The sequence below is a fragment of the Falco peregrinus genome, chromosome 8 (genome assembly GCF_023634155.1).
Source record: "Falco peregrinus isolate bFalPer1 chromosome 8, bFalPer1.pri, whole genome shotgun sequence".
NCBI classification, from domain to species: Eukaryota; Metazoa; Chordata; class Aves; order Falconiformes; family Falconidae; genus Falco; species Falco peregrinus.
Window position 1 is genome coordinate 35,819,796 of NC_073728.1, and position 12,480 is coordinate 35,832,275.

The window sequence follows — 12,480 nt, forward strand, 5'->3', positions numbered from 1 at the left end:
GGCTATAGTTTGTGTTCAGTGAAAACACTTACATTCAAGAATATACGGCCATTTCTTAAATTCAGTCCAATTAAAAGAATCTGAAGTAGACTTAGCATTCACTGCTTAGAAAACTGAACATAAGGAAACCTGTGCATAACTGCCCTGATTAGCAAAGCCAAGATTCAACTTGTGTGTGATGGCCTATTTACTTCACTTAGGTAAGATTTGCTAGTCCTCAAAGAATTAAGAAGGGGAGAAACTGAATACCCAATCATTTATTTGAACTTGAGAATGAAAACTACGGAGTATTTTTTCCAAAATAGCAACATAAATAAATACGTGTATGCATAGTACTTGCCTCCATAAATTCCAGCGTTGCTCTTCCAGCTGAGTCACTAAGTGCTCTATATATTTGTTTGAGTCCATATATTCCTAGAAGAAAAATGATCAAAAGGTTAGTTTTTCGATGTCCAAAGCATTTGTAAAATTTTGAGTAAAAGACAGAGTCAGTGTGTGGAGTCCACTTTCATTGTGCACCCAAGGTTATCCCATGTACATAGAAATCACAATGACGTAGAAATCTAGATTAAAGCCAAATTTGGATTCACACTAAATGAACAGGGCAGTAGCCCAATATGCTTTTCAGAGATGATTTGAGGAGAAGACAAAAGACGGTGAGGATATGCAAGCAGCACAAATAAATTACAGTACATATAAATACATATCTATATTCTAAGCCCAGAATTATCTTCCCTGGATCCAGACTGAAAAATAACTTCTCAACAGTGCAGTCACTGTTTTGGTGCACATTTTGTTTATTTTAGGTATAAATCAAAGCGAACTGAATATTTGACTCAAATATTTATTTCATGGATGGTCTGAAAAATATTATAGCATGTACTCTATTTGAAAATGAAACTATAACTCAGCTCCTACATAATTTTCCAGTTCAACTTTTGCAGATGCTATAACTTGCAATATCAGCTATATGAAAGCTACTATATTTGTGTCTAGACAGAATTTCTGACAAATAATCATGACGAGATGAACAATTCAGATTTTTTTCTTATTGAAGCCTTTTCTTTAAATTCAGTGCAAAGAGATGATGTTTATTCTCAGTAGCGAGATACGTCAGTAATAGAAATATACCACTTCATTTCCAGGAGGAAGGCAACTTCAGTGTTATTTATATAAAATACTTCAGAATGAACTCACAGCATAATGTGATAGAATACGATATATTTGTATGACAGCAGTACCAACACAGCCACATTACTATTATTCTGAAAGCCTATCAGTAATGATATAACTCTCTTGAAATATCTCACCAAAGCAAAAATATGTTCCAAAGCTCATACTTCAGGAAATAACAAGTATTGGAGTACTATATGGAAAAGAATCCATCTTCACTTTCTGGAGACAAAAGCTCTATTTTTATAGCTCCACTGTTTTAGCTTTGAACTCATCACAAAACCACTTTGTGGGGTTCTTGTTTGTATTAGGAGTTGTTTCTTTACTATTATTATTTATTTTGTGTACCAATATGGATTTTTGTTGCAAAGTAGTTAGTTCTTCTGAGCCATTTATCTTCATGACCAGGAATATGAGATAGCTACCACAGTACATCATCATGCCCTCTCAAGGTGAAGATAAATGTTAGCTGATTTTAATGACCATAATTTATATATAAATTTATATATTTTTTATTTTTCAGAACTGGAATTGTTCTAAGTGATTCTGTGTTTCTGCCCACAGTAATTATTTTCTTGTTCTGATAGAGAGAGTGGTTTCTCAAAGGCTCTCGTGGCACAAAGAAATGGCCCCTGGCACAGACAGGAAGGAAGAGTAAGGCACTGCCCCCCAGGAGCCTGTGCGAATGCATCTCAGCTGTATCCTGTTCAAACCGTGTTGCTTCAAAACCTTTGGGTATTGTGAAACTTTCTATTAAACTCTATGGCTGCCCCAAGCTTAAATTTTAATCTAAGTGCTGTAGATAGACATATCTTGTAGATGTTACTTTCAGAAAACATCAGATAATGTAAATCCTGAGAAACACCATGAACTTCTGTGGCATTAATATAGCTTTTATACCAGTGCTGTTTAGATTAGATGCTGGCATCAGCATTGGCTCTTACTCTGCCTGTTACTCAACTGAGTTGAATTTTACTTGGAGTACACCATGTCAATTAAGCAGCAAGATTCTTCCAAGCCAATACAAGTAAAGTCATTCTGTAATACACACATATTACAGTCCAGAAAAAATATACTGTGCAAATGTATGATGATGATCAGTTGCAGTACCAAGTTCTTTAAAACAAGCTGCCTTTTTTTACATAATATTTTTTACTGCAATGAACCTGGTATAAATTAGTATTAATACCTTTACATCTTTTTAATGTAATATTAAACAATGTTCCTGATTTATTCATCAGTGCACTTTGCCCTACAGGCAAGGATAGGATCAGCACTTTTCTTCTGCATAATTCTACCATGATAATATAAAAAACTCATTCTGAAGCTATTTTCTCAAAAATACTGTCTAGAAAAGAAGGCAATAGGGAAAAAGAAAGCAGTGTGCTTATACTGTATGACTGCTGCCTTCATGTTAAGTTTTTCCTGTAGCAAATCAGAAATATTATTCTATTTCTCTTTGAAGACCTGCAACTCAGGAGTACGTAATCTGTCAGTGTGCAAAAGTGATGTAAAAAGATCAACCATGATGTGACAGAACCATCGTGATTAGAAGTACCTCCTTTATTCTCTGCTGCTGTGGCATATTCATGTGCCAGCCATGCCCAAAGCAAGCCATCTGCTCCAAACAAGGTCTCTGTTCCCAAGCCCAGGTTTCTGCTATTTTCTGTTATCAGCTATCCCAATAAGCCAAAGCCTGTGAACCCTGGATCAGAACCCAGTATTGTAATTTTATCAATGTGAAGCAAACAGTCATTTGAGATTCAGAGCAACTTTGTAATTTAAAATACCTTGGCACGTGCAGTGAAAGCATAAAATGTGCGAAAAACCTCACAGTAGTCACACTTGTTTATGGTTGGACTCGATGATCTTAAAGGTCTTTTCCAACCTAAATGATTCTATGAGTCTATGTTCGCAAAGACTATATACACAATTCAGTAAAGCACCGACATTTTTCAGTGCCCAATAGCTCACATTGAGAGGAGTAATACAAATACTTAGTAGCTTCCTTGGAGCTCTGTCATAGAATTGCTTTCTCCACGGAGACTTTGAGTAGCAGGGCTAACTGTCGAGTCTGAAAAATTACACAGAGTGTCATTTTCTGATGCGAGCATATGACTTCAGGAGTTCACATTATTGGAAGGAGGATCCAAGTGACACACACATATGAAGAAAAATACCTTTTCCTGATGAAAACAGAGACATGATCCAATAACTGAGCAAGAATAAGATCATTTAGGTAGACATGACTGGTACTTACACTAGATACTAATAAGACAGATCAATCAAATAGGAGAGAAAGGCTGTGAAAGCACAGTGGTCCCAGGGTTTCAGACACGGCTTATGGTTCTGCCTGTTCCCACTAGAAGGCTAAACACTGAGCACCTGCAAAGCAGGAGGGGGTAAGGCTGTGTAAGGCCAAGTCAACATTTCTGAAATTAAGCATTTTTATTCTGAAGTTGGAGGCTCCAAATTAGTGTATTCTTATAAATCTGGTGATATTTATTATATAGCGATTCTGCCGGCTGTGGAATTGCCTTCTATGCTGTTATTTGACTAGACCTCGGCAGCCTGAACTGCTCTGGCTCTGCTTCAAGTCCCACTCCAACCTCCCGCAATTCCTCCCGACTTGCAGGATTTCTGAGGAGTCAGATTAACACCCAAAAAAAAAGATATTTAAAATCCTTTTCAGAATAGTGGGTGAAGCCTGTCCCCTTTCTTCTCAATTAGTTAGCTTTGAGCCAGGAGGATTTCACTTCTCCATCTATCCTCTTATGATGGCATATAACTGCACTGTTTTAAGGAGAAATCTTCCTGTAGTATGTTTAAATGCAGTAGAAAATTTTTCTAACAGCTGCATAGATTCTGGCATCCAGGAGGAGTTGGTATGCAAATGTCACATACCAGCTCATCTAATTTAAAGAACATTAGAGGGTTGCTTTACCAAAATTGTCTCTGTTTTGAGCTGAAGCACAAGCCTACAAATGTATGTAAGAATGGGTTTTGACAGAACTAAATACCTAGCTTTGCAATGCTTAATTGTTTTGCTATTTCTTTTATTTCTTTTCTTTGTTAGCTGGATGGTTGTCAGGGAAAAAGAGGGAAAAGAAAGGAAATGAAGTGCTTGCACTGAGGCCCAGGATCCACTGCTCGGTATTTTGGTTGGTTGCATGGGTATTTGTTCTGGCATATCCATGTTGTTGTGCTGGGCAGGGTATCAAAAATTATACAGCACACAGAACATTTTCCCATCCATTGTTCGGAGCAAACCCTTAGGGCAACCTTAGGCTTGTAACACAGGAGTCCCTTGCTGGAAGCTGGAGGTGATAAATCTAAGCTAAAGAAATAGCACGTAGTCTCTGCCCCTCCTAAGGAACTTGCACAGCTTGGTATCAAAGAGAGTTTAATGAGCTTAGCAATATGTGAAAAGGATTAAAGATACAGTCGTTGATCCAGCAAATCACTTGATTACATACTTAATTCAATAGGGCTACTCATGTGCTCCAAGTTAAGCGTGTGCTTCAGGACTTTCACTGGGCAGCGGGCACTGGGAGGTGGGCGGCACTGTGGTGGGACTGGGCCATCCCACAGCAGTGACACCCCTGCTCTCCGAAACCCACACGCCTCAACCGGGCATGCGTGCACACGGCAGCTGCCCTGCCTGCCCCTGCTTCCCTGTCCTGAGCCAGCTCCCAGCGCAGGACCTGGGTGCACAGCTGAATGCCTGAGTCTTGCAGAAAACAAGGAAATTGGGGCAAAGACTGGGCCAGCACTCACCTTCCTGCAGACCAGCTCTGAAGCAGGTCTGGGAGGTGAAAGTCATAATCACACTGTGGAACCCCAAGCACCCCATTCTCCCCCCGGCACATCTAATTCCACTCCTGCTTCAGCTGGGATGGACACTGAGCAGGCAGCCCTAACACAGTCCTCTGCAGCGCTACCCCTTGACTCTGCTACTATTTGTACTTGAAGCCAGACAGGAAAGCATCAGCATGCAATCAGGCTCATGTACTTCACAGAGGAGGATGTTTGTCGTTGGGAAGTAGAGAAAAACACCAAATGAACAACCTGATAAATGCACAGACAAGTCCCTCCTCCTGGAGCCATCCAGCCCTTGGAGGCAGGGAACTACACAGAGAGGCCGCAATCATGTGTTACAATGCGGAAAGTTGTATTTTCACAGGGAAAGGTTACTAGAAATCAAACAACAACAAAGCTGTCTGCAGCCAAACAGCAGACTGTTGCAATTCAGAAATGATATTAGCAAAGCAACGAGGGGGAAATCTAAGCTGTTACACTAAATGTGGAGACACAAGTCATCTTTGAAGGATCTTGGAAGAGTGCCCTGGGGTAAAGCTTTAGATCTCGGGAGAGTGCCTTCAAAGAATAGTATAACTTCTGTAAAATATTTAATTTTGTTATCATGCTGCTGCATAAACCTTTGATAGAAAAGAAGCTTTTTTCCAGCATCCCAGGAAGACATATATGTATATATCCACATATATAAAAATTTTTATATATGTATTCTTGTCTGGGCTATGTTTTTTGCATGTCTGAAAGCATTATAATTGACAATTTCAGCGAGCTGTCTGTTATACAACATTACTTAGCTGCACACTAAAAATAAATCAGGTATAAAACCAGATAAAATGTCTTTGGATTAGATACTGTCACTCTCTTCAATACCACATCTAGCTAGACTGCTCATCTTCAGTGCTAAACAGCAATAAAAGGTAAACTGTGTGGCTTAAGGAAAGATCTTTTAAAACTGCCATTATTGCTGGCTTATTCTTTTCCTACCTGATTTCAACATGTTATTTTAATTGTCAGTTTTATTAACAACTGGCATGAAAGTGTACATTTAGAGCCTCTGCAATGGAGCAGAAGGCTGGCAAGAGCCCTCATACATTTTACATCATTATGGTAAAACCAGCAATGATTATTTTAATAAATATGTTGAGCAAATTTCTTAATTGTTCAAAATCACTTAAGCCTCAGTGAACAGTTCATATTATATCTCGGCTGCAGTGATTAAAACTGATTTACCAACTCATCTGCAGCCAGTTGTTTTCATAAAAAAATCAGCTGGGTTTTCCTCCTGCTGCTGCTTGGCGTCCACTTTGCACCCTATTAAATGGCCCTATCTGCAGATGACAGCGGAGTTTAATAAAGCCTGAAATAGCACAAGCACATTAGCTAACGGACAGATTCTGCACCCTGTGCTCTGAATCCAGGGATGGTCACAGAGGAATGCTACCCAGTTATACAGCTGGCATACCCAGCCCCACTGCATTTGAATTTTTGCCAGTATGTCCCCAGAGAAGGAAAAGCTCTGGGATAATGATGTGGGTACTCAGCTACTCAGTGACACCTGATGTTTGTGTTCTTCCCACATGGGGCCATAGACAATGCTGTAGTTCTACACTGTCTTCCACCAGCTTATAAAACCTTCTGTTTTCCTGTAAGACATTTTCTATAAGCAGATCTCATGGCTCAGGCATGCATGTGCAGCAGAGATGTATGGACCAGTATTCTGAGAGGGCTCTTCCTGGTTTAGTGGACCATAGGTGGAAGGTCAAGAAGGGATTTGGCAAGAACCACCACCACCATTCAGATTTCCAGATGCTTGGCTGGTTTGGATTGCTCCCCCTTTAAGGGTTACAGTGGTTTTACATGTGAGTTGTACAACCCCATGTCAGGGCCCATAGTGACTAACTCAGGCAGCAGGATAGCCATGATGCTGGACTTAAATTCTGGAAGAGGAACAGCTAAAAAGTTGGCTTAATTGTGGTCAAACACATTGAAGTAGATTTGCAGTAAATCAACGAAGGTACTGAGAATGAAGGAAAGAATCCCAGAGCTTCCCAGCTGCTCTCCCATGACACTAAGGAGTGAAAGTAAAAAGACAAAAATAAATGTTTCAGCTTTCCGAAGGGAAGCCTGATGAGGGATTCAGGCAGGAAAGCAGCAGAGCAGCTCTCAGCTGGCCCAAACCTGCTGAATTCCACCTTTTTTGGTACAAGTGAGTGCTGTAATCTCACAGGCTGCTGCTGAATTCATAGTAATGCAATACTGTGTCCCCCCGCCCCGGGCCGGTGCTGCGGGCGCTGCTGCGGGGCTGCGGGCGCTGCTGCGGGGCTGCGGGCGCTGCCCCCGGGCGGGACGGAGCCCGGGCCCGCCGGCTCCCAGCCGGGCCCGCCGCTGGCCGCGGCCGAAGCCCCCGGCACGGCAGGGGACAGCGGTAGAAGCCGGCACCGCCCCGGCGGGACGGGAGAGAGGAGCGAGGCCCCGGCAGCGGAGCGGCCCCGCGGCACCCGGGCCGGGGCGGGCGGCGGCGGGGGGGGCTCCCGGCGCCGGAGCGGAGCCGCCCCCGGGCCCGCGGGCAGCCCCCGGCCGGGCGGGCCGTGCCCCGGGGCCCGCGGAGCCCCGCGGGGGAGCGGCCGTGAGGAGCCCTCCCGGGGCGGGGGCCGGGGGGGACGAGCCCCCGGGGGTGTGTGTGGACCCCCCCGGGGCGGGGTGTGGGGCTGAGTGCCCGCTGTCCTCCAGCCGGGGCACGCGGCTCCGGTTTAAGGGTGCCTGGTGTCGCCGTGTCGCGGCTCCGCACCGAAGCCGGGTTCCCGCGGAGCCACCGGGGTCAACGCAAAAAACAACGGAGAAGCTCCAGCAATGCCCGTGTTTCCCATGGCCCTAGGAAATCCCTGGCAGCGGTAAAACCACTGTACCGCATCTCATGTCGGGTTAATACTCCAGCCCCGAACTTTCAAAGCAGTTAATGGTTTAAGCAACAGCTGGGACGAAGGACAAATTTCAATTTATAAAGCTATGATGGCTGTCCTCTTTCAGGGCAATGAAACAGAGCCCAAGATAAAGTAGGTGAGTGTTAGGATAAATTCCTATGATCAAACAGAGATATAAACATTATATTTTACAGAAAATAGGCACTTGGACAGACGATTTCAAACTGGGGCCCATTAGAAAAATCTGTGCTTATGTGACAGACTGGAATATTTTTCAAAATAATATAGGATATAAAGGAAGATAGTGGGGAGTAAAGTCAGACACCAAGAAGATAGATCAAATACAAGAGTAAGAGGTATCTCAAACCAGAAAGAAGGTGAGCAGGAGTAAGTGCAGTGAACATGTCTAGAACTTGAAAGATTCTTTTGTACAAACACCCTTCGCTCCAAAAGTTCAGCATTCCTTGGCCTAAAAGCCTCTATGCAAATAACAGGCTATGACGTTTTGCCATTGAGCAAATGATTCTGTTGGGCTGTATAAGTAAAGGAAACGGGACATTCTGTCCAACATGCAAATCCATGCTATTTGTAGCTGATTTTCTTTCCCTGAAAGAAGTATAAATCAGTAAAAGCAAATACTAAGCATTACCTGGAATTTACAAAATTATCTTGAAATAGAAAAGGATGCTATCCTACCAGAGAAGTTTGCGTTTATTTGATGTCCTCTAAGTCACAGAGCTTTTAACACCAGTCAACAGCTTCACTGAGCAATACATCAGAGGCATGTGCTGCTGCTGCAGGAACAAACCCCGTGATCACATGGAAGTGTCTGCTACAGCATCAACAGGTGGATGCCCTTGATTTGTATTTGGGGTCAAATCAGGAGATCCTTTTGGTAATCAGTCTGTATAAATGCCGAGTGTCTATGGATACCCATCTATCCTGAGAGTAGCTCACTGTAGTGAAGTTTGAGCAGGCTGCTGAGGGCCTGATCCTGACCAGCAGGCAAGGAGCAGGAACAGCGGCAGATGCAGATGATGATGCAGGATATGAGCTGCGGCACTCATCCACGTTTGTCCCAGAGGAAGAAAAAGCACCAAGAACTCTTTGAGCTTCTAAGCTACCAAAAAAAAAAATAAATCAACAAGGCTGTTGCAGCAGCCAAGGACTTCAGTGGGAAATGGGAAAAACCTGCTTTTTTGGCCAGGAACAGATACAGACGGGCAGATTGCACCATAGCATCCTGACCATGTCTCCTGGGCAGGTTTGGGGTGCATAAAACTCCTCTATATAATGAAATACAGAATGAACATACAAAGTGAAGCTCAGCATAGTGGTACATGTGACAGTTCTGTTTGTTTGAAGTTATTGATGCTTATGTGCAAGTTAGGATTGTTTATATCCCAGCAATTCCACAAATGAAAAGGCATCAGTGTTATTTAGCACAACAGGTATTTGCTATATAGCTAAAACAGACATTTGGCATATATATATATATATATATAAGAGTTCAAGAACTTGTGCAGATTTCACGAGTTTGCTGCTACATAGCATGTATATCTACATGAAATAATTAGGTGTAGTCTTGTTTATGTCAGAACCAATTTACATTAATAAACTTCACCCAGCAAAGACACTGATGCTGTAAGAAAATGCCCAGAAATGTTAGCCATAAAGATACAGAGTAAACACTGGAACAATAAACTAATCAGTTTCTGACATTACCAGGTAATTACAAATTCTGAATAATTTCTTGGATGTTTTTTATGAATATAAATCAACCACAGAACACGGAAGAACTGCTGGTTGGAGGCATTTGACTTACGTAGACATATGGCACTTGCATGTGATTCACACTGACCAAAGAAGACACAGAGTTATAACAAAGACAGAAAAACATTAATGGGATCTATAGCAGAGCTGGGGAAACCTAATTCTGAGGTTATTATAGATGTTTGGGATTCACAGATAAAGACGCTTCATTCTCAGATTGTATCAGACTTGTTAGCTCACTTGGAATAACTGCCATCATCCATCCCAACGAATACCTCAGGACCTGAACTTTCTACCATTTTCTTTCACTGCTTCTTTATCACTTGTCCTCACATTTATTCTGGCAACTTCTGACAAGGAACAAGGTACACACACAAATCAAGTGTACTTTCATATGGATGCATTTCTACTTAAACTAAATAAAAAAGCAGTAGATGCTTATTAGCTCAATCATTTTCTTATTAAAAGTCCATAGTAAAAAATATAAAATATCATGTATATGCACATGTATAAAATACATAAATGTAAGGTACAAAACCAACACAACGCTACAGGCATTTCAATCTGATGATCCCAAAATGCATCAGTGGGCAAAACAACGTGAGAAAAACTTCTGAGAATTTCCAGCTTCCGTCCCCTGCTCTAAGGGTGGGTACAAAGGTAGGGTTTAGTGAAACCCAAATTATCAGCTCTTTGGGGTTTGTATGGATGGAAAACTGAGAAAATGGAGGTGAGCACAGAGAAGGCAATGTGCAGCACCAAAGGCTGAGACCTCTTTTTGAGAGTTTTTGATTGCTTTCTTCTGCCATCCCTTTTTTGCCCACTTGCCACCACGCTTTGCTCTATCCACAAACTCTTTCAAACAGAGGAGGCAACTCTTTATAGCACATTTTGAAAACAAATCTCTGATGATGGCTCTGCTTGCAGTATCTATAGTCAAGAAAAATTTATCTCAGCGTTAAAAACGTAGCAATGCTCAGGAAATCTCACAAGCTGCTTCAGCATTCTGCCTCTTCCTGGTACGCTGAACTCAGTGGGACTACTCTAACTTACATCCATCCATCTCATCTATACAATACATAAACATGCACATACAGAAAAATGATGAAACATGCAAATAAATATGCTCCTCATCATCCCCAGTCCATTGGTTTGCTTTTCCGCTCTGTGTTTATACAGAGAAAAAAGAAGCGAATCAGAAGCTAACTCACAAATATTTCTATACATTTTCATAGTTTGATTACAAAGAAAGCAGCAGCCATGCTCGCAGGGTGCAGTCTCAGCTCATGTTCTACCTGAAGCACACTTATTGTCAGCTTTCATTACCAGGGCTTGCAGCTGGTTCAACTTGGGATATTGATTGATTGTAGCATGCAACGGCACCTAAGGCATGAATCAGTTGTAAAGTGTTGCCCAAATTGCACTTTCTTCAACCAAAATTCCCACTAATTTCCATGAGATAGTCAAGAAAGTAAAAACTTTCACAAATGCAACAGGATTGGCTCGGCTTGTTGTTATTTGTGCAAATGAAACAAAAAAATCTCTAAAATGTTCAATATATTTTCTTGTAGGTAGCACTTCAATTTGATGCGTGCAAGGAAACTAAACTTCCCCAAGAATCTTGCAAAGCAGGTTTCCCATAAGGAGCTCTGACCCCAGCTGCTGCAGCTCCCTGACAGCCACCAACCGTCACCGCTTACAAGACGAGCTCGCAGTCCCAGCGCAGGGCAGGCGGGCGCATCGTGGAACCTGACTTTCTGGGGTCAGAGGATTAATCCTAAGAAGTTTGGCATTTCCTAAGTGGTGTATAGGCTAGACGGCATCATGTGATACTGGTTGGAGATAAACCCTAAGTATATCAGGGATTTAGTGAAAGTGGATTTAGTGGAAAGAAAATGTTTCACTTTAATGGTAAGCTATAAGCAGAAAGTTCAGTAGAAGTGCCAGAAAGGGAATAAAACCTGGAACATTTGTGTCAGCAAACAGCATACAAGCATGCATTTATGTTGCACAGGCCTGTTAAATACTTAAGCCAAAGCAGTGCTTTTAGTTATATCCACTAATTCTCGGTAAATTCTGGGTGGAACAGAAAGCACAAAAGCACTGAAAGCACAGTTTCTTGCTGGGCTGAAACTCCAACCCTGTCATCCCCACCAGTGCTGCAAGATCAGTCTGGGGCAGCAGTAGCAATTAGATGCATTGGTAAGATTCGGGCATACGTGGACTAAACGGGATGCAACAGGGTGGTGCTTGGGTGCAGTTCCCTGCAGGCATGGATTTGCACCTGAGCCCAACGCTCCAGCCCTTCAGCTCGCCTCAGTGAGGCACATTGCAGGCAGCCAGGCAGCAGCCCCTGTGTCCTTTTGAAAAAGGTTGCTTTGATGGAAAGCTGAGAGGTAGAGCCATGCTCCCAGAGCGGCTGCGATGCATGGAGAAGGGATCTCGGGGGATCCTTTATTGACCTGTCGTCAGAAATGGAGCAGGGAGATGATACACTTGGGTAAATATGGATGTAAATTGCAGAGTTGAATGTGTAGGAGTAACCGAGCCTAACGTAAAGGTTTTCATAAAGTAGAAAGTGGTAGTTTTTCCTCCTCGCTTATGTGCCAAACAAAGCAAAACTCCCCCTTCAGTTCCTGCATATAACAATTTTATTAATAATCATTATTATCTTGTGATTTTATAAGTGGTCTAACACATTATTAATGTTTTGTCATCTGAATGCTTGTAACTTCAGTATGTACAGTAGATGCCAAACAAATATAATGACACTACTCAATTTAATAAGAATCTATTT

General features: G+C 42.2%; 1 long non-coding RNA gene across 1 annotated transcript in view; it reads right to left on the reverse strand.

Annotated features, from left to right (window-relative positions):
- Window positions 1–335: 335 nt before the first annotated feature.
- LOC129785008 (uncharacterized) overlaps window positions 336–12,480 on the reverse strand; it is a 126,579-nt gene continuing 114,434 nt past the window's right edge. Inside the window, exon 3 of the long non-coding RNA XR_008748416.1 lies at window positions 336–414. This is a non-coding gene — a long non-coding RNA (uncharacterized LOC129785008). The remainder of the gene's footprint in view (window positions 415–12,480) is intronic.